The sequence below is a fragment of the Metopolophium dirhodum genome, chromosome 9, assembly GCF_019925205.1.
Source record: "Metopolophium dirhodum isolate CAU chromosome 9, ASM1992520v1, whole genome shotgun sequence".
Taxonomy (NCBI): Eukaryota; Metazoa; Arthropoda; class Insecta; order Hemiptera; family Aphididae; genus Metopolophium; species Metopolophium dirhodum.
In genome coordinates this window covers 14594838-14617884 of record NC_083568.1, presented here as the reverse complement: position 1 = coordinate 14617884, position 23047 = coordinate 14594838, and the positions used below count along the sequence as shown (strand labels likewise).

The window sequence follows — 23047 nt, the reverse complement described above, 5'->3', positions numbered from 1 at the left end:
GTGAATATAATATGTTAGGTCTCGAACAAAGCTACTGTTCGGTATGACGACTACGTACACGACGCCCGTGACTGTGTTTATGACTGTACCTCCGAACACTGCAAGAAATGGGTACCGCCCAAGGCGTGTTATTTGTGAGCCAAGGGATAATTACAAACAAAACTGTGAAATTATAATAATATCCCCCACATGTTGAATGATATTATAGTATAGGAATATACGATAGAATGATAGGCCTACCTATATAATATGTACGTATACCTATTATTTTCAAATTATATTGTTGTTAACGGCCGTATTTTGATTTATATTTTATATGGAGACGGGGAGATCCCTGAACTCTTTATCCCCAAGCACGATAATTGCCTTGAAGTAGGAGGTGCAAACCGCATCGAGTTCAAGGTCGGACCACATATTATGTTATATGCCAGCTGTTATATAGTATAGCCGTACAGGTATATAAAAATTATTGATAAAAGAAATAAATATTCCTATATCTACACTATATTGTATAAATATGTGTTATACAATATTATATCATATAAACGGTTCACCGCAAGACTTGGGGCCCAAATATATACGGGCGTGGTGTGTCCAGATTTCTTAAACACTCAACTCTTTAAAGTCGGGATAGCCTAAATGTTATTTGTTCCTATATTCATTTACTATAGTATTGGGCGCATATATTCTTAGACGAAGGTTTTCCGACCATCTACCGCAGTTATTACTTACATATTATATTATTACGCGAAAGTATCAAATTTGTGATTGGGAAGTGTCATCAATCGCGGCCTTCGATGACCGTATATGTATTTTGTGTATATACGCGAACGCGATGAGTCAATGCACTCAAAGTTATTAACACGCGTTTCGCCATTTATACATTTCTATATTTCATATGTATGTAATATATTTGTACATATAGAGGAAGTAGGAACCTTAATCGTTTCGATAAAATACTGTCGTCGACCCACCATACGAGAATAATTTATTTATTCAGCTATAGTCGGTTTTCACGTAGGCGTTTAGAGAGAGGAAGAGAAAGAGAGACAGAGACAAACGACTGTATAATTTTGCATTGTTTTAAAATGCATATAACGATTAATATAGATTGTTAATTAGTAATTAATATACGTAGTACATATTGTAGAAGGTATCTGTATATTAAGTGTAAATAAGAAAAACATGTATCAAGATTTAAACTCAGGTTTATAAAAATTAAAAAAATTAATAAAAATCAATAATTTTTATAACTTAAGTATATTATAAATTATAATATTTAAGTTGATACTTGATAAATTGTTGCTTATTAGATAATGAGGACGTGCTCATAAATTGTTATTTGTGCTAAACTTTTTGAGAATGTGTTTACTATTGTCTATTAATACTTTAATATAAAGTTTAGTAACTATAAATAAAGGTTATTCTAGAAAAGAAAACTATTTGGATAGATAATATTTTCCTATAGGTACAGTACAGTTGCTAACTATGATAAAAGATATTACATTTCTTTTTATAGTTCAAACAGTTTTTTTTTGATATTTTTAAATTTAATTATTATGTTTGATAATTTAATATCTATATTTTCTCATAATATAGTCATAAATGTAGGTAAACGATTTGGACTTATCTCAATAATAATTTCTACTCGTACAAAGCGTGTTAAGCAATTTTGTCAGATATTAAATTTGTTTGGTAGGTCATTATATCCGATGTATTAAATATGATTGGATACATCGTAATTCATAATTATGCATACACCGACGAAGGTAATGCATTTAATATTTTTAGCAATAATAGTAGTGAAAAGGTTAAATATTTTTTAAATAGCTAATATAACGTAAAATCGTTTATAAATAATTGTATGATGATAAAAAACGAGAAAATTAAAAAGTCGCGTATTACAAATAAGTAAAATTTTTGCATACGAATGTGTGAAAAATGAAGCTGGAATACTTAAAATTTTGATATTGATTACGTATTTAGCGTCAATATAGATGTGTATTTGTACGCGTTGAACGTATATATAAATAAATTATATTGATAAACTACGTAGGACGAGGTGTTACATTCCAATTGAATGTACAGAGATGAAAATTATAAGTATATAATATAGGTACATAATAATGTTTACTTTAACTGTCAAAATTATTTTATATTCATATGTAAACAGAACGATAATTTAAAAAAAAAACAAATTTAGTACACATATATAATATGATGGCTTAAAATTATTCGACCGAATTAAGTAAAAAACTAGTTTGCAAATTCGGAATTACGTGCAAGGCAATTTCTAATAATATAGTAATAAGTTTACAAGTTATAACTAAATTTGTCAAAAAAAAGTTTTATTGGAAATCGAATGAGAAAATAATACTAATATACACTGCAGTAGTGCAGTTTCTTTGACGTGCCTTGTATTATAACTGTAAATGCCGATATGGCGATAATTAATATATATATATTATATTAAATAATAATTATTGCAGTAAATTGCAATTATTATAGACGGTCGGCAAGTGTTAAAAGTCGTGTATTGAAGTCGCCGTGCTATGCCTTGACTGACAGTGTTATTATATGTTAAGGATTCTCAATCGTATAGCATATCACGTAGGTTATCACGTCGAATAAGAGTAGTGAAATTTAAACTGTATCGTTAGGGAGGTGTATTAATGTATTATAGCCACAGCTGTTGTTTGTTCGTTATATTATTAGGTATATTATTTTCCGTTAACACTTTATCCACGCAATGTTTCTCAAACTCAATATTTTTAACGGAATCTTAAGAGACGGAGACAGAGTGAATTGTTGTCTACACGAAGGCGATCTGGAACCAGTTTTTTTAGCGCGTTCGCCCACTATTATATTGCAAGAAGCTCGATCCATTCTCTTAGTCCCCAAGTGTAGTTGTCCGTCGGTATCTGTCCGCGAGATGTATGTTTAATATTCGTGTATACCCGTACAGTGTTTATCATAATATTATAATGCCGTAATACATGTAGGCGTTCCCTCTTCGGTCGGATCACGACCATGAATAACGAAATAAAAAAAAAGACGTGTTATGTATGAAGAAAAAAATGGTATATTATGATAATAATATATATATAATATTAAATCGGTATTTTCATAACAACTAGGTATATGTAATTCTGTATAGAAGGTGCAGGCGCCGTGGTGTGAAAATACGTCAGTTATTATTTATTCGGACGGGGGAAAAACACTGTAAAAACCAAGGAATTGTCTGAAGAATTTTATGCATTTTGACTTGACGAAACATAACATAATACGATATTATAACATTATAAGGTAAGTCGAGAGCTCGCTCGTGTGACTTTAGGTTACGTGGGATTTCAAATTTATATCGGAACGGGACTTTAAAACACCCATATACCGTGTGGACGCGAAGACGTCGTGTGAGAAATTTTTGTACATTTGAACGTATATTATATAGTTGGCGTTTTTGAGATTCTTGCGATAACGCGTAAAGAGAGAAGCTCTATAATTCTACCCAAAAAGAAAGAATATGGACGAGAAAGGGGAATAATATACGTGTACTCTGCAGCAATTGTTCGAATGATAAAAATATAAAAGTAAAAGGAAAATAATATTATCCTCTGTTTGATTATTATATTAAATTGTTGACTTCTCCGATATAATATATACCTGCACAATAAGTCAATATGTCATATATTTATTATGCTTTCGATAATGCCCAATGTGCATACACGAGTATAGTAGTTGTACCAACAACATATAGGTATATAATTATATTTAGGCGACCACATTAGACCAAACTTCAGTGTTTCGACTCGCGGAGTGGGTCAGAAGGTTGCGGCTGAACTATACTGCAATCACTGCAAATTTATAATGAGTTAGCTAAGAATCACAATTCAAAGAGCGCTTTTATTAATTTATTATTGCTCCCGAGTATATTTTATTATTTTTTACGCAATACGTAATGACGGCTGTAGGTATATTCAAGTTCAAGTAGCCCATATATCTAGGCAGGTGTACTATAATAATATGCAAAAGTGAACAAGTTCATAAAAATAATTTACTCAAGTTAAGTTACTTGAACACAAAATCGTTAAGTCAGAATTCAATAGTTAATAAATAATAAATATAAATCGTTAATTTTAAAGTTAATAATATGAAAAATAATATTTTCAAAACATTTTTAGCCTTAACTTGATGGATTATTTTTAAATCAACTGAAAAAATCAAAGTTTTTTCAGCAATCAAATATTCAACTATAGCTGAGTTTTCAAGTATAGATTAGAAAATTAACTAACTAATTAGGTTAATAAGTTTTTCAAAAAACCCTAACTAGTTAATGCCACCTTTGCAAATATATTAATTTACGCTACGCCACAACCTATCTATACATATAATGGGTGATTGTCGTAGATTTCATTAAAATGGTCGCGACGACTCGTGAAATTCGGGCTGATTGTGTTTATGATCGACGTGCATAATATTATAAACTATAATCTCAAGCACGAAATCTAAAATTAGTGGAAATGTGACGAGTATGTGCAGAAGTGTCGATTTGATTTCACACCAGTACGCGTTCGCATAAATTAATATACCTATACGCGTGTAATTATTGCCGATTTTTATTTATGTGAAATGTAACGACATCCGTGTCTTAATCCATTTCCTTTACCGGTCAAAACTTTCGACGACACATAATATTTACCATTAAGTATACCTATACCTATATATAAATCATTAAATAAAGTGTTGAAATTTGATTTCGTTATTCCTATACCGTTCCGGCCATACAACCGCGTAGGTACTTGTTCATGTTGTTTTGACAAATCGTGTCGCGCAAAAATCATTTAAAAAGCATATAACGTACAATAACTGAATAACGCATGTCCGTATAAACAAGGTGTAGGTACGGTACACAAATAAAAACGTAAAAATGAATTTATTTTATGAAATGGTCGGCACACACCCGACAACATAAAACAATCGAACACATATTTTCATTACTCGATTTCATTGTTGTGTAGCATAATACCATATTTTAATATATATATATATATATTAACCGTAATAGATGTAACGTAGAGACGGAGCGACGGCTCGGCGATCGTATAAATACAATGCCACTTACCGAATTAAAACGAAAGTAGGTTCCCATCTATATACATTTTTTGGCAAATAAATACTACAACCGCAACGTGAGTGCATTAATAATGTATATAATCGCCAGATTTATTCAATTGACATGCTCGATTTCTCTCCTTAGAATAATTTTACTATTATCGTCGCGAGGCATTAAACAATTTTTTTTTTCAAACAGACGATACAGATATTATATGTATATATTTTCGAGGTTTTATATTTTTCATATTTCCTGTACGTCATGTACAATGTACATGGGTCGGAGCAGCTCCAAATTACATATCTGAAATCTGTACACGATTACTGTTAATCTTTATTTTTTCAATTTCGCATCGATTTAATGTCAACATTAATAATATATAATATTATTATTTCCTCAATAAGTCTACACGTTGACCGCGGAACAATCATAACTATAACGCGTAAGGGTGTATAGTGTATAACACTGCAATATAGTTTACCAGCTCGGTTAATAATGATATTCTAGGGGGGGGACACACGATTAATCGTCCAGACATTTGTGGTCGATTTCCAGTCGAGATAAATAGATCGATTTGCCAAGTACGGAGGCAGTCACAGCTTTCCAAGGTCTGTTGAGATTTTTCGCATACATTCCATATACGAGACATATTATACGCCTGAAGCAGTCGCAACACACGACACGCGTACATACACAGTACACACATGACACACACACATATAACTATTATACTCACACGACTGTGACCAGGTTGTCGGTTATTAAACGACCCGCAGGACCTTTGCACATATAATATAATATTAAATATAATAATACAATACGTAAGAGCACGCGCCCCTCAACGTGTATAGTTACTACGAATTTCCTTCCGGTAAGGAAACATATACACAGAAACACACACGCGGTATATCAACAATAAAGCGAATGTTAAGTGATTCGTGTCGCGAAATTCAGACGGTATGAGACGTAATCACAATATTAATTATTAGAAAATAGGTCATTGTTTTTACTTCTGTGTGGAGTTATCGCCGCCGCCGAAATAACGTAGGTAGGTACTACAGGTACCTACCTATCTTTTATATATAAAATATAATTTCGTGATGGTATGGAATAAAACGTCGCTGCAGAGTATAAAGTAAATAAACGTAGTCCACAACACCACTGCTAGGTTTTATTGAAAAAATGCCAAAAATTAGAAACAGGACCATAATAATAGTCCTGCGCACTATCGTTACGCACACACATACACTTAAATACAATAGTCGGCGGAAAGTAATATTTAATAATACGTGAATTACTATATTATAGGTACGTGTCTCACGTGCTTGTTTGATATTATTATATATTTATATTGTTGTATGTGAGAAAATTCAAGTCCGTCAAATAGATAATAATGACAAGTTAATTCGTCAAAGAAATATTTTTTCGGCGCATGCTTTTTCATCAAATACGCACCGTGTACCTGTAAAAATATAATATATAGGTATATTAGTATATAAGTGTAAATGTTTTACCACTTTATTTTCAATAAAACTGTTACTTTTTTTAACTAGTTTTTTCCTGATTGTCAAATGTCAATAACAATCATTTATAAAATAATTATATGGTCCGTATTACGATGGTAAAGTACCTAATACCGTCGGATTTCTAACAGAACGTTAAATTGACCAATATACGTTCTGCTGTTAATATAAAGTACAAAATATAGATGCATTATGCACATATATTATGAAGTTTTTAATTTACCGGTTTTATACGCGAGTGATTCCATATAGTGCAACCATTGGTTATAAATACAGTATTTACATATAAATGTATTATAACTTACTATAGTTATAATATACTTACGTATACTATAGTAATAAATATAGTATATTTCATACCAATGGTGCAACGGTCAGTGGGAAAAAGTAATAACAAAACTATAGGTATGTTAAATAAATATAATAAACCAATGCATATTCACTGCATATGGATTATTACATTTTTGGAATAGGTTTGCCGAGTAAATTTGTACAAAATAGTGTGGCCAATTTACGTTACGTAGAAACTGTAAACTATATCAAAGTATAAAATATGAGTAATTCTATAATATATTAATATATTGTCGGCTTGAACTTGGAATAATTGTTGAACACGCGTGTGATTTAAAAATATGTTCAATGCATACGCCGCGTAAGGACGACCGTTTTCTCATAAATGTGTACGATCGATTTTAATGATTTATCGTTTCACGTGTCATTCGCACGACGCCTAAAATGAGAAATAATCGTGTTCACTCTTATTATTATATGATGGGATATAAAAGATATATTAACGAAGTTTCTAATTATTGTACCTCCCACATCCGAGATCATATCTATCAATTAGTTTTTTTTAAAAATGGTACAATCCCATTAAAGCAAAATGTATCGAAATTTACACATAATATCGATTATAAAGATAAAAAATGATTACAACTTTTTTAATCCGTATGGAAGTTATTATTACTTTACCAAAAACTGATATCATTTAAATCCACTCGTGCATCGCGAGTATATAATGAAAAACTAGTTTTCAAGATTGAATTTAAAAATATTGATTTAAAACGTATTACCTATATATTATGCACATAATTTACCCTGTTTGAAACAAAAAATAATAATAATAATAACAGTAAAAATATATATTGTTATTGAAATCGCGAAAAAAATAATTCAAGTGGTTCATTTTAGGTTGGTTTGGTGTGCTCGACGACCTCTCGAAATGCTGCGGAAACTATACTATATAGGAAGTCAGAATTATTGTTAGAAAACTGTAAGAAATAATAAAATATAACGAGTGGATTGAAAGAATAACGACGTATATACTTTGGGTTAGGTATACTAAATATTATATTATACGTAGAGGCACCTGTAAATCGCTTATCGATCAATCTCGACTTGGGGATCGTGGACACCGCGTATACAGTTAATCACGAACCGAAATGTAAGAATTACAGAAGAAGAAAGTAAAACCCTGAGATCGGAAAGGACAGATATGAAAGTGATCGTGGGAGAGAATATAACAAGCGCTTTTATTCGTGTGATCCATTATTGCTGCGGACCCGAGGGCCTGCCCTCTAGTACGATTTTTCTACCTATATATTATCATCATAACGCGCAGTCATAATGATTTTTACTTTTCTTCGGTACGTTTTCGATATTGTCTTACGAATAATATACCTATAGATAGTATAACTTTAGTGTTCTACGATATTTCCGCCGGAATATATGCCAATTTTGAGAGATTTTCTTCAGAGAATTTTAACTCATGACCAAATCGAGTGCACTAAATCCATATTTTATCATCTTGTTTTTATTTTTGTAGTTTTTGATTCAAGGAACACTCGTGTGTGTACGCCAGATAGTTTAACCTGGTTTTTCGACCTGAACAGATATAATAATAATAATAATAATAATAATAATAATACGACCTTAACCCAAAAATGTTTTAAACAAAAAGAATTAATTTAATTATTGTTAATTTCAATGAACACTAAAAATATTGTATATTTAAATAATTATTATAATTATAATAACGAATTCACTTAAGGTGTTTAAAATAAAAAAGTACTATTAATAATGAAAATTGCATGGAAAGTTTAATTTGTTTGAGACTAAATTGAAAAATTATTATAAATTAAGCAATATAATGTTACCACAAAAATGTTTACCTATATTTATATTATATATTATAATGGAGATAATTTATATTATACATTTATTTTTACATATTATTATAATATCGAAGAAAATATAAACTATATAGTTTATTATTCATAAATATTTTTAGTCTGCATAAGTACCTGGAAATAATGTGGCAAGAAAATAACTTATACCTCAAATATTTTTATTACACTACCATCTTCGCCCCATTAAACTTGAAAACGATTAACTATATTGGTTCAGTATTTAGTATATTAATGTACCTAACAACAATGTCAACAAAATATTTTGATTCGGAATAGGGAATTAAAAATAGGGATGTCCTTTGAATAAATGTCTAAAACCAAAAAAATCTTCCGAAAAACGAGTGTATAGGATTGTATATAGGTACGTTAAATGGGTCGTCTGGTTTATCGAGTAATATAATATATTACATATTTACATATTTACAAAGCTTTTTTTCACATAGCTTATGATGGCAATTAATATACTGCAGTTGTGGATTCTTTTAGATTATGGTTTCTGATTGTTAGTGCGAGGGGGGAGGAGGAGGTTTGTAAAGAACAATTAATTTGTGCGAATGGACATTTTTGATGACTATAAGAATTACAGAAGATTTATAAAGTACTATGGTACATTATGCTTAGGTACCCAATACGTGTGCCAATAAAGTTTGGACAAATCGGAAATATAATAATTTATTATTTTCTGTTTTGGTATTTTTTTTTTCACTTTTATAAATATAGCTTTATAATTTATAGTCCAAAATATATCTAGACTTATTCTTTGTTATTGAATACAACTCAATTTAATTTTAGGAAGGTGAACATTTTCTCGAAAATGTTGCATGTATCAAACGTAAGATCCTCCTATCCACGATTATTTTCCCGCGAACTGTCGTTGAAGATAATCCACGTCGAGGCGGGTTTGACCGGTCGAATTCCTAAGGTATCTATACGGTTTTAATCATCTCAAAGACGAGAATGTTCTCTTCGGCGTGCCGTGTCGCTCGGCCGTTGACATATTATACTAGCAGAGATCATCTGTAAGTAAGGTTCAACTCGTTGGTAGACAAACAATTGCTTCTTATCCTCATCGAGTCTCCATCACGGGATTGTCGAACTGCAATCCTCACCTAAAGCAAAATGTTCGAATCGCACTTGGGTTCAAAACAGGTAATGTTTGAATTGCACTATAGATTCCATAGATGACGTATTATTGCACGACGTAACTAATTTAGAAATAAATGTAAATCCATATTTTTAAATGGTAACTATTTATATAATATTTAAATTGTAGCTGTTTATTGATTTTCCAAAAAAAATTATTTTTATATTATTGTTTTTAAATTTTAGCTGTGTGTAATTATTATATTAAAAACAATAAGCTTTAGATAATATTAGTTATTTATAATTATTACCGTCGTGACTGACAATCGTTAATAAATAATAGGTTAATACTTTTTGTAGTGATCAGAACGAGTGGGATTCGAACATACCTTTTTCTGACCCCAGTGCAATTCGACAAAAATAAATGCAATTCGACCTCCTTACCCCTCCGACTGCCGTGGTCGCAGGACGTTAATTTAGTCTTTCGTTTTCCGCGTCGTCAGCGAGACGCGTGCTATCAGCTGCACCGTTATTATAAGTACCTAATTATTATGCATCATTTTTTCTACGACATAATATGTTCACAAAAGTACGGAATGAATACATTTTCATGGGTTTCGAAATTTTAGAACGCTGCAGGCAGCATTTCGCGTTTGTAGAGCAAAATACATTTTGATAAGATATTATATAAAATAGATTCATATATTAGTACAGCTGGCCTATTACTATACACAAATATAGAATTGCGCGTTCTACTGTACAAAGTACACACACAATATATAGCCATATAGGTACGCATATTATACATGCCAAGACCGTCCGCGTAGACGAAAAATTTGAATAGTATTTTGATAGAACTGTCGTCGTCGTGACCGACGCAATTATTGTAAACACGTTCGGCCCGAAATTAGGCGATTGTTATTCGGATGTTTTGTTTTCGTTCCGCAGACGACGGATAACAAATAATAATAATTTACCGTTATAGACATACATAATATAATACTATTGTCCATTGTCATACGATACGTGGTACCAGCAGGAGTGCAGGGTGTGATTGACACCCCCTGAAAGTAAAAAAGTAAGATTTTCACCATAAATATAGGAGATTATGCGTGATATTAGTTTTTAAACGTCACATTTTTTTTGCTTAGTGATAACGTAGGTACTATATTGAATAAAAGTTGTTCTCTTTGATTGATAAAATATTTTTATACTTGATGTCAGACGCATTCGTGATCTATTATACACAAAGGTATATTGAATTATTGAAAAATGAATTTATTCTACCTATTATTACTATGCGTTTGAGTTAGAGGTGTATTAAAAAGGTGTTTCATTACATATATAATTTGTTTTTTTCTTCTGATAAAGTCGAAGAGTGCACCCCCCGGTGAAGAGAGCTAGTATACCCGGTGCGCTTCGTTTCCGCCAAATCATTTTTCTTTCAAAATTATCGTTTTGAATTTGAGAACTACTAGTCATAATTCTGGTTTTATATAGTTATCGTCATATGATATTCTGAAAATGATATTTTCGAAAACAGAACGTTTCCACCCACAGTTTGGTCCGATTTTAGTGATTGTTTTTACTGAACAACAAATAATTGCGTATTATTCCATGAACATTTCAACGAACAGTTCTTCAAATCGCATCTTAATAATAATATATTTTTAAACATTTTAATTTCAAGCGTTCAAACTGATGCATTTTATATTCAAGTAAACCGCCTATTTAAATTTGATATTTTGTCGGTTATGTACATTTAAATATAGATAATAGGTATTAAGCTACACCGGGTGGAAGAGATATTCGTGTAGACCATGGATAATACTATTATTACAGTGGAGCACCTGTGCAGCCCTCTTAGACGTTTTCAGGAAAATTTAATAAGGATGGTTTTAGTGTTATATGTGTTAACGTACCTATATTGCGTATAAGACCATATTATGTTTTAAAATTCTAATTTGTATGAAGGTTAGTGCAAAAGTATAAAATGTAATATACCCACGGCATCAGCTGTATACCAAACTTATGCGTTAAGCCTCCCCAATACATAACAAAATATAATTAGCACCTTACCCTCCACTAAGCTTAATCCCGGATACAGCACTATATTCTATCGTATTATTATTTTTACTTGGAGACATCGGTTCGGTGAGCGAAAGGTTGATAAAGAGATAGGAACAAAAGAACAAAAATGAAAAATGCACTAAAACTAATCACCGACGTCCGTTCTGACCGTTTGGAGGACACGACCTTGCTGGTTCGCGAATCTATCGTGACGCGTGTCGTTATTATTTATGAGTTTGAGGCGCCCTCGAGTACGTATATAATATTAATATATAAATATATAATATATCATGTACATTGTACAGTATACTTTAGGTGAACGATATAATATAATATTATACGATCATATGCGTTTACCATTTTCCTTATCGTATCGCACTGGAGCGACCAACACATTACACATAATATACGTCGTCGGTTAGCGGTCATACCTATAGAGATATATGGTATATTAATATCATAATAATACTATGCGTGTGTCGTGGTTTGACTTTCACGATTTTATTATTCAGCATTATATTTCTGTTTGCGCGCGAAAATTATTATTTTAATTGTAACCGTGTGCGATTTAGCCTAGTGCGAAATTACGTGCGGTCGTATTATTCTATATATATTATATTAAATAGTAAATACATATGTACAGACTTATAATACATCTACAAACACTGGATAAAAACAATATTATACATAATAATATTGTATATTATTATTGTATTATATCTATATAAATAAATATACGTGAAAACAAATAGGTAGGTAGGTAGTTTATACTTAACGTGTAGGTACAAATGTACAAGCATCATATGTAGGTTATTACCGCGGCTACCACATCGTTCATAGTAGTAATATGTACTTATAATCGAAACCGGGCCGTTCGACTTAACTGCTGCAGAACATATAGGTACGCGCGCGCCTATAGGTACCTATTATAATATTATCATAATTTATAACACATATTATATATAATAGGGAGCTACTAAATACGCGTTCCAATTACTGAGTTAAATCTTAAAAGTAAGTATATACATATACAGGGTGATTCTCTAAGCATGTTCACCCTCGTTTTTTCATTTAATAATGAATTTATTTATAAATTCTGATTTTTAAAGTGTTTAACTATAGTACTTAAAGGCCATATTACCAAACTCTTTTGTTGTTTTTTTTAGTAAGTACAAAGTATCCACAAGTGTGACGAAACAAATTTCTGTTTATGAAATGAGAATCTTCCTTTTTCCATATTCACTGTAAATTATCTATAGTGGATAATTTTTTTGAATATGTTGATGAACATAATTCATTCAAACGAGATTTTTACCCAAATGTTTATACTAATAAGGATATTAATATTAATTACTAAAATATTCAAAGCTCCCATTTCATCTGACTATATTATCATGATCCAGCTATTATCCTTTACCTAGTCTTTTGTCCGTATACATAATCAATTTATGTGTCACACAATTCACTATGCATACGGACATTTAAGTTTATATTTATAAATTCTAAAAAATCAGATATTAAATAATTGCATTGCTGAAGAAAAAAGGGGGTGAGCAATGAGCATGCTTGATGAGTCACTCTGTATATACTATACAGTTCTGACAAAACGTTCAAAATTATGGCAAAACGAAATCCGTAAAAATGCGTCCGGCCAGTGAATTATTGCTCCCTCGCTGTAGGTATACGTTTTTCGTTTGGATTTTAAATACAGCAAGAACGCCCTACCGATTCGAGAGAAAATTAAATACATGATCGTGTAATATAATATTATATAGGTAGGTATCTATAGTCGTCCGTCCACCACCTGTTGCTGTTTCTGTGTCCAGTAGCCATTGTCGAATCGTACACTGTAAATATTATAAAAATATATTATATTGATATATAATTGAAGGTTAAAAACGTGTTTGTATGAATAGTGCCGATTGCCGAACGGTTATTATTGACGTGAGTAAGCAATTCGTTATTATTCGCGGTCGTACCGTAGATATTTTTGTTCGTTATAGATCGTTAAAATATAATATCGCTGCAGTGAAACGAATATTTTTACAGGGTGATTCGCTAAGCACGATCAATAACCTTTTTATCGTTTGATTATGGAAAATATTATTGAAATCTTGATTTTGAAATTTGTATTGTCATAGGTTGGTACTCAAAGAGTTATATATTTTCAAATACTTAGATATTTTATTCAATTTAAAGTGTATCCTTCGGCGACGCAAACACAATTTTCAAATGAAAACCACCCGTTTCACTGCAAATTGTTGATTGAGCTCAAGAGGTATTTTTTTTGAAAATTTAGAATTAATTGATATTAAAACAAGTATTCCTACTTGTATAAAATACTAACTATAATTTTTTTGCTATCGTATTATGGCTTATGTATTGTCCACCACCTGGATGAAATTTCAAAGTACGTATCTTATTATTCATAACTATTGCTAATTATTTTTCACCCATGATTATTTAACCTGTTCTTCGTTAGCTAGATCACTAGATCAGCTAGATATACTTTAACAGACTTATATTTCCTTAAAGTTTCTTCGAAGACTTATAAGTGATTCTGCTGATGTCCCATCACTTCTTCCCCTATATACTTAAACGTCCATCTATGTTTACAATAATTATATACCTAGTTCATAATATATCGTTCAGAATTACTGAATTGACGTGTTACTGTACGTTTGGCCTTATCCAAGCACACAAATAAGACAATAATAATACCGTATTCTATTTCGATTAGTCGATGGACGTGTAAAAGGTTTGCTTCCGGAAGTATCAATACCGGCCCAGCGATGCATGAGTGAAACAGATTTGCCGCGGACTCGATGACATCGCGGGTACGTGGAACATTTTCTGGCTTCTCCGGAGGTGGCCTTCGTGGGTTGTTTGGAGGTGTGCGAGTGGGTAAATCGTGTTTGACAGTGAAAACACACCGGTAACGCCGTGCAGCCGTGCAGGTTAGCAGTTAGGTTAACAGATGCAGTGCTGGACGACGGGCGTTTGCATAGGATATTGCTTAAATTAGGACTATTATTATTCGATTATTAAACAAACTCCGATTATTATATCGATAAAATATAATATGATGATCTACGGGCTACGATAGTTGTTTTTTTTTTGGACACAGGGTTTCGTAATATTGTATAACTCATCGAAGTGATCGAAGATCGACGCGGCGGCAGTCGTAACCGCTAAACAGCTACCGCGATTAATTTCACCGACGCGCGCCAATAACGGTTCCGCAGACGATAATATTCTCTGTAGGTAGATGTAAACGGAAGCGGCATGTGCTGAAGCGAATGAGGACAGCTGCTCATAAAGAACAGGTAGCGAATAACAACAATGTGTATCGTATTATTATTATTATTGTTTATTATTATTATCATTATTATTATTATATATCGAAGCCGATGACTATTAGGTCGTAAGTACGCGCATATATACTTCATAGGTATAGGTATATATGGTATAGGGTTATTCGGTCTATTGTCGATCTCAGCGGCGCCGTTTGTCAATAATAATATTTCTCGAACCGGGTCAACGGACATCGATCTTCCATATACATAGGTACGTGATGTACCATGTACGAGTGTGTGGTGTCGCAGTGTCGCATCATATAGACGTGTCGTATATTATTATTGTCTATTTGATAGTAATACATATATATGTATGTGTGGGGTTTAATTTTTTTTCGTGCGCCACAATTGGAGCAAGCATTATGAATATAATGTCGACAAACCTGCAGGATATACTTTTGCCGGACGCGACAATTTCCGCAAGACACGAACAATAATAATTATTACGAAAATTAATAGTATACCTAAATATATGATGCTATAATAATTAAAAATAATATACGAATTATAGACGGCACGCTTTTTATTATACCTGATATTATATAGTAGGTAGAAAATACGGATGTAACGAACCGCCAACCGGGTCACGGTTAATACCACCCGATGGTTATTAGTTATTACTTATTATCTATATGCGGCACCAGCAGCTCAGCAGTCAGTCATTACCACCGTGGACCGGTGGAAGAGGGGAAGAGGTCGTCATCATAACAATAATAATAATATGTATACTTCCGTCGTCGCAGTCTAAACGACATCCGATTTTCGGTCGTAGGTATGATTATATAGCGTTGTACTCATCGTGGTATTATAGTCATAAATCTATACATATCTGACGGCATAACAGTAGTGGCGTGGCCTAGTCAACCGCGATGTAAGCTGCAATTACCGAAAAAAATATATACTGCAGGTACCTACCTCTATTAATTCCACCACAATTATCGATAGCATGAAAAAAAAAATAAACCTATTCCGTGAAATGTTTAATTTATTCAGATTTATTTGCAAAAAAAAAAATCGGTTCCTTTTAAGGATTATTATTTATTAGCTTAAAATTATTACATGGACCTAATAAATATGCAAGTAATACAATTCTGTGTTTAATCATTATTTGTAGATAGTATAAGGAATATTATTAAAAATTTATTTTAAAGTAGCTTTTTGTGTATACATAATGCCTGTACCATCTAGTTTGTTAAAAACTATTTTGGAAATATTTAAACTTTATGAATCGTGATAAGTATTTTTATTTTGAAAATCCTAACCTAACCTGTTCCGTAAAATTTTAAATTTATTTCGTTTTATTTGCGAAATTAACTATGTTTTCCAGTTAAAATTTTTGAAGGGCTTAGATATTATATTAAACTACTCAAATAAAGTGTAATCACTAATCCCGAACTACGATTAGGAGTTACACCTTCAGTTAGTATGCTTACCTATAGGCTGTCCATACCGATGGTAGAAGAATATTTTTATTAATTATAATAATAATAATAATAATAATAAGTTTTTAAACTGTTTATACCTACTTATATTGCGTGTATCCTATCGACACCGCCGCGAATCCTTCCACTCGGCGTCTCTGCTGCAGTGTACACACGAATGAATCCTTAAAACAAAATCATAATGATATTATACTTCTTAACAATAATAATATGCGTGTATTATAATATTATATATACGTAAAGGTACATATAATATTAAATTATGCTGATCGGCCGTCCGTCCGACGACGTGTATTTCCTTACGACGACGACGTGCTCGTGTATCGTCTGTATGAGTGTGTGTGTGTGTGTGTGTGTGTCTGTGAGTGTATATTATCAAACTCGCACGCACACCAAGTCTACGTATAGAATTACCGGATGGGACCCACCTGGCGAGCGGTGTGACGATAATATAATACGTAGGTATATAAGTAATTTGGAAGTTTTGAATTACCTTTGCGTGTATTTTATATGCGTCGTCGTCTTCGCTCGATGATGCGCGTCGGACGCGGCCGACCGTACGGGCGGACGGCAGACGGCCGTTTGGATTTTTTCGACGGAGGTCCTTGGATACCGCGTGTAGGTACATACGCTAATGATAATAATATATAGGTAGATGTAGTTGTTAAAGTAGTGTTTTGTTAATTAACAGTTGTCCGAAAGTGTAATTTACCTGAAATAATACTTATTTGGCGGCCGTCGCGGGATCGTCGCGGGTCAGTGTGCTTTTCCTCTCCTGCAATTACACCATTATAAGTCTTTGTGTTTTAGTCTTGGCATGTGGTACCTATCAGAGTATCGCACCGAAAAATCACACGTCATCAACTTAGTTGTACCTTAAGTCAACGTAGTATATTATATTTCCTATTAGTTTCACGCATTAATAATTTTTTACGAAATATTCAAAACATGGATATTAATCTATTGTGAATGGAATATTTTTAATAGTCGAATAAGTTACCATATTTAGTACTGCGCAATGCGTAATTAAAATTAAATAAAAAGTTTTTCTTTCGTTGCTGAAATTAAAAACGGTTTACCGCAGAAAAGCATCATTAAATTATTAACCATAATTATATACTCGTAGGTACCTAATACCTGCACGAACATTTCTGATAGGTATACGCGTCAAACGCAATACCAAAAACCTTTCGTTTACGCGGACTTTACTACTAGAAATATTATTATATACATTATCAGTGCGGGACTGCATATTATTATTAAATAGTTTTTAGAAAATTCGCTAATTTTTCTATGAAAAAGTAAAAAACCGGTATTTTTGAAAAACATATTGTTCGGTTTCATTCAAATCCTATAGTAATCATTCGGATTTATAGGACATGTTTGTAACTCGAATATTATATAAATATTAATTCAACTCGAAGGACGTGCGTGCGTGGGGCGCGATAATGAAATCGTTTTATTAATTAAATCAGGTAAAATATACTATTACGCGGTCACTCGCTGAACCTTTATGTTATGCATTTATTATGCATAATAGTAATACATTATACAATATACATATATTAAAATAAATATACTTATAAATACTTTGACTTTGACAAGGTAATGGGATAATTGAAAATATTATCGTTGCCGATGGTTAATAATAAACGACGACCTTTTGTGGTTATCCGATTTTCGTCCCCACACACGTTTGCATGTGCGCGCAATCGTGCAGTGTCACAATAATAATCGGTTTACGATTATAAAAATAAATAATACCCACCACTATACCACGGTTGATATACCATATTATAAAGTAGCTGCAGCGTATACTATATTCACGAGTTTTGCATCGGACGTGTAGCCGGTCAAGTCAAAAGGTCAGAGTGACCATAACCGGTATTTATATACCTATATTATATATTATTATACCTATACGAACTGTGCGCATTCGGTCAAGATTGTTTCGGCCGCTTAATGCGCATTCTCTCGTCTAGGTTAACCGACAAACAACGGTCTGCGTGTATAGAAAAAGTGGAAGGATAGAAGATAAAGAAGAAGAAGAAGAAGAAGAAGACAGAGCCGAAGAAAAACGACGGTATGACACGCGTGCGCGCATAATATTAATATGTAATAATGTAATTTTAATATATTATATCCACTTACGACGACGATATTATCATAATACATTTCTGCAGTATATGTATATACGCATATACTCATATTTTAATAGTATAATATTTATAATAGTGAAGAAATCGAAAGCTTTCGGTCAAACTGGTTGACATTATTTTTTGTTTGGTTTTTTCTTCGTAATTTTTCTATCACATATAGAACACGAGCAAAAATTACTATTGTCGAGCAGTTTTTTTTCTGGTTGCGGTATTTATTTATTTATTATAAATTCACGGGTCAAGCCCTCTGTATACATAATAAAACACACAACATAATATTATGTGATACTCAAATATGTATACAACATAGTATTGGAAAAATGCAGTTAACTGGTATTAACAAAAGATAAAATGTGGTTAAGTGTATTTAGGATGATAAAATGGCCAAAAAAAAATATTGGCCAATATCATCTTGCGTAGTCGTATATATTATACGCTTATCCGTCTGGCGCGTGTAATATTATGGTCGTCGTCGTCGTCGTCGTCGTATTATTATTATTATTATTATAATATGGCGCAGACGAGTTTGCTGGTTTGCTCTGCGTACCTGTATTATAACGGTGCATAATCCGTAACACGGCGGCACACATACAAACACACACACACACTACGCCGCACTCGTATCGCGTAGGTATAATAATAATATTATGTATATTACCTACATTATACATTATTATGGTGGACGGTCGTCTTTTCGTCGCTATCGTCATCCGCTGCACCGTCGGCGGACCATTTTTGACGTCGCAGAACATTACCCATATACCATATAGCCACATATGTTCATTTTACTGAGAGCTATTCAGAGCATAAATCCATCGGATAGGTTCCATTGTCGTATTGTATTGCAGCCTATACGAGACTCAAAATATTATACGACCGCATTGTTTGAACTGCAGCGAGCACATCGTCGTAATTCAAACACACTCGTGAAATTGAAAGATAAAAAAAATTATGTCCGTAACACCGCATTTGCGCAACTCGATTGATATAAAATACATAATATTATGACGGATAGATATTGTGTTCGGGCGCGGACCGCGGAATGAGTTTGTGGCCGAAATGCAATGACGTAATAATAATAAAATATTTTAATTGTTGCAGCGTTTTCTTTACGGCGTAGTGTAAGCGACGATGAAATTCTGTTAAATCTCTCGAACGAGCGAAATCATATCCCATTGTTTAGAAGGCGGGAAAAAAATTAGCACGTATTGCCGAGATCGTATATGAATAAATTTGTAGCGGAACGTCGAAACAAAACGTAATACGGCAAACCATTATTATGCAAAATTTAATATCAATAAACCACCACTGAAGTGCTGTCGGTTGGAAAAACTAATTTTTGAGATTTTAGCCTCACGATTTTAGGCTTGACGACTTAGGTACACGAGCACACGCAGCTACAGTATGCCAAAAACAAAAATAAAAACAGAAAAGTCCAAATTGCATGCCTGTATATACTACAAAGAGTCAGTCGAAATGGAATGGCGTGGAATTTCTTGGAAGAGCCAGTTCAAGTTGAATTCACAGGCCCATGGGCATCCTACGTGCACCATTTTTATTTATTTTATACAACTACTATAAATAAATAAAAAAAAAAATTAGAATTGTTGAAATAGTTCATTAGTAAGTTAAATTTAAAAAAAAAACTGAAAACAATTAATACTTTAGTTGCAATGTAAGTTTACTTATTTCAACCAACTATTACGAGACTTATTGAGTTTAAAACACAACACCAATATAAAAAAGATTTAATTGAATAAAAGAGAGTACCTAATATTTTAAACAATTATTATTGACAATAGCAATTTAATTTTGAGATTAGGTAATAGTCTACACAAAATAATTAAAAATTATGATAATGTATGTAATCATATTATCATCATGGTGCCCATGTCGTACAATTAAGGTAGTGCCTTTTAAGATATTGCATGGAATTTGGACACTTTTTCTTTTTTTTTTTTGACATGCAATTCGGATGCACCGGTACATTTATGTTCGAAAAAAGCGAGGGTGGTATACTGGTATAGTGACACAATATAGTAGGTGGTAAAAATATAAACACACCCATGGCAAGTGTGCGTAAAGGTTCACGCCACAACCATAGATAACCGTGTATGCACGAGACACCCACTCGGGCGCCCCCTCAAAAAAGAAATAAAAACATTATTGTTTTTGCATAATAATATATGTCATACGATTTACGATTTACGAGTTAAGAACACCTAACCAAATCGAGTTTGAGGACCGAAAATTACTTTATTTACAGATATTCCACGCCACGCCAATTTTATTTTAAAACTTTTCATGTTTAATTCCGATGGTGCCGAACATATAATTTTTTATTAAAATAGACGGAACCGTGGGTTGCGCAATACTTAATTTATGCGAGCATATGTCTTATAGTGTTTTGATGAAATGATAAATCACTGTATTCAATAAATGATTCAGAGTAGAGGCGTAGAGCTCGTTTATCAAAAAAATTGTCAAGATTTAGTTAAAACTGTGCTCGAGTAAGTATCCTATAATATTTTCTTCACCATACTTTTTTTTTTTATACCGCTCAAAAAAATTATTTGTTTAAATAGTGTCATCTGCAGCGTTATTTCATTAATCGACTACACGTATCTGTAACAACTGATGTCTTCAACTTTTTGAGGTTTTATTGGCTAAAAATCAATTTTTCAAAAAACCTCATTAAATAACACATTATTGCGAGATAGGTGCAATAACTCCCATGACTACTTAGCATACAACATCATTTATATATGCTTTGAGATGAATGACAAAAAGATAAACAGTATAATATTATTAATTAGGTCTTACACAATGTTGGTTAATTTTTTAAGTTTTTAAAGCACATTATCTATGTTGTAACTTGTTGGTATAAAGTATAAATTATAGGTATATCGGATATCCTAACTTCGTTTATAATTCTTAGTTGAACAGTTTTATAATGATTTATTATTATTATTAAATTTAATGATCAACGAAAATATTACTCATAATTTACAAATAGGTAGAAATAAATAATCATTATATAGATATTTTATAGATTATTTTAATCATCGCATTTACACTAATTGAAAAACACCTATTTGTGAACATACATTTTAAACGAAAAAATTAGTTTCTAATTAGAGTTTTTTGCTAAACGAATAAAGTTTCTGACTAACGAGCTTGGGAAAACTGATAATTTGGGAGCAATATAACACAAATAATGAGTATAGATAGTGACGAAAATGTATTAATTTAATTAGTATTTCACTAATAGTGATAGCAATTTATTATCGATTTGAAAGTATCGAGTGAATTGTAAATTTTCAGGAACGAGGTACCGTATGTGTGCACGTATATCGTATATAATTATACTATTACACTGTATGAACTGAACAAACTTCGTTTTTATCTGATCGAGAATAACTTTTGTAAATAACATGAATATTTTTACTAATTAATAAAATATATTATAACATTAATATTTGATAAACCTACGGGATTCGATGAACTTAATTTCAGCATAATTCAACACGCACAGTGCATAATATTATAATATATAGTACTATTATACATGCGGAATATAGACACAATAATATACACATAATATAAATAAAAAATTTATTATAATCATAGACTAAAATTATAATAATATCTTTGGGCTTTGAGTATATGCACATAATATACGATTTAAAGTGGATATAATTTCGCCTTATGGATCATATTTTTGTGGATGCATTATAGACTCGTGATGTGGTATATACCATTTAAAGGGCGGGTTTCATAAATGTTATGTATAGGTTAGGTACCTAATCTCACGCCACGTGCTGGTATTATATCTAATTTAGTGTAATTTAAATTTTAAACTGCATATTATATTATAGTCATACAGTTTAAATTATAATATCAACGTTATTTCTTGTTGAACCTCCACGTGTATATAATATAATCTATTTATATACGATGCACGTAAAAACGAATTGTAATTGTAATTGGTTTACCTTGCGAAGGACGAGTTAAGATTAAAGCGTGTCCACAACAAATTGTTGTCCTATATAGGTACGCCTCATTCATTCTCAATTCATTTCTCCGCCCGTACGACTGTTTTTCCGTATCCG

The 23047-nt window shown here is 32.1% G+C and overlaps 1 protein-coding gene and 1 long non-coding RNA gene across 3 annotated transcripts in view; one reads left to right on the top strand and one right to left on the bottom strand.

Annotated features, from left to right (window-relative positions):
- The window catches only part of LOC132951927 (uncharacterized), a 104328-nt gene that overhangs the window by 732 nt on the left and 80549 nt on the right, over positions 1-23047 (top strand). The gene's annotated exons all lie outside the window — the stretch shown is intronic.
- LOC132952219 (uncharacterized) lies at positions 17241-21525 on the bottom strand. The gene is made up of 3 exons (XR_009665452.1): positions 19598-21525; positions 17489-17551; positions 17241-17407 (listed from the first exon to the last, which is right to left on the bottom strand). It is a non-coding gene; the product is annotated as an uncharacterized LOC132952219 (long non-coding RNA).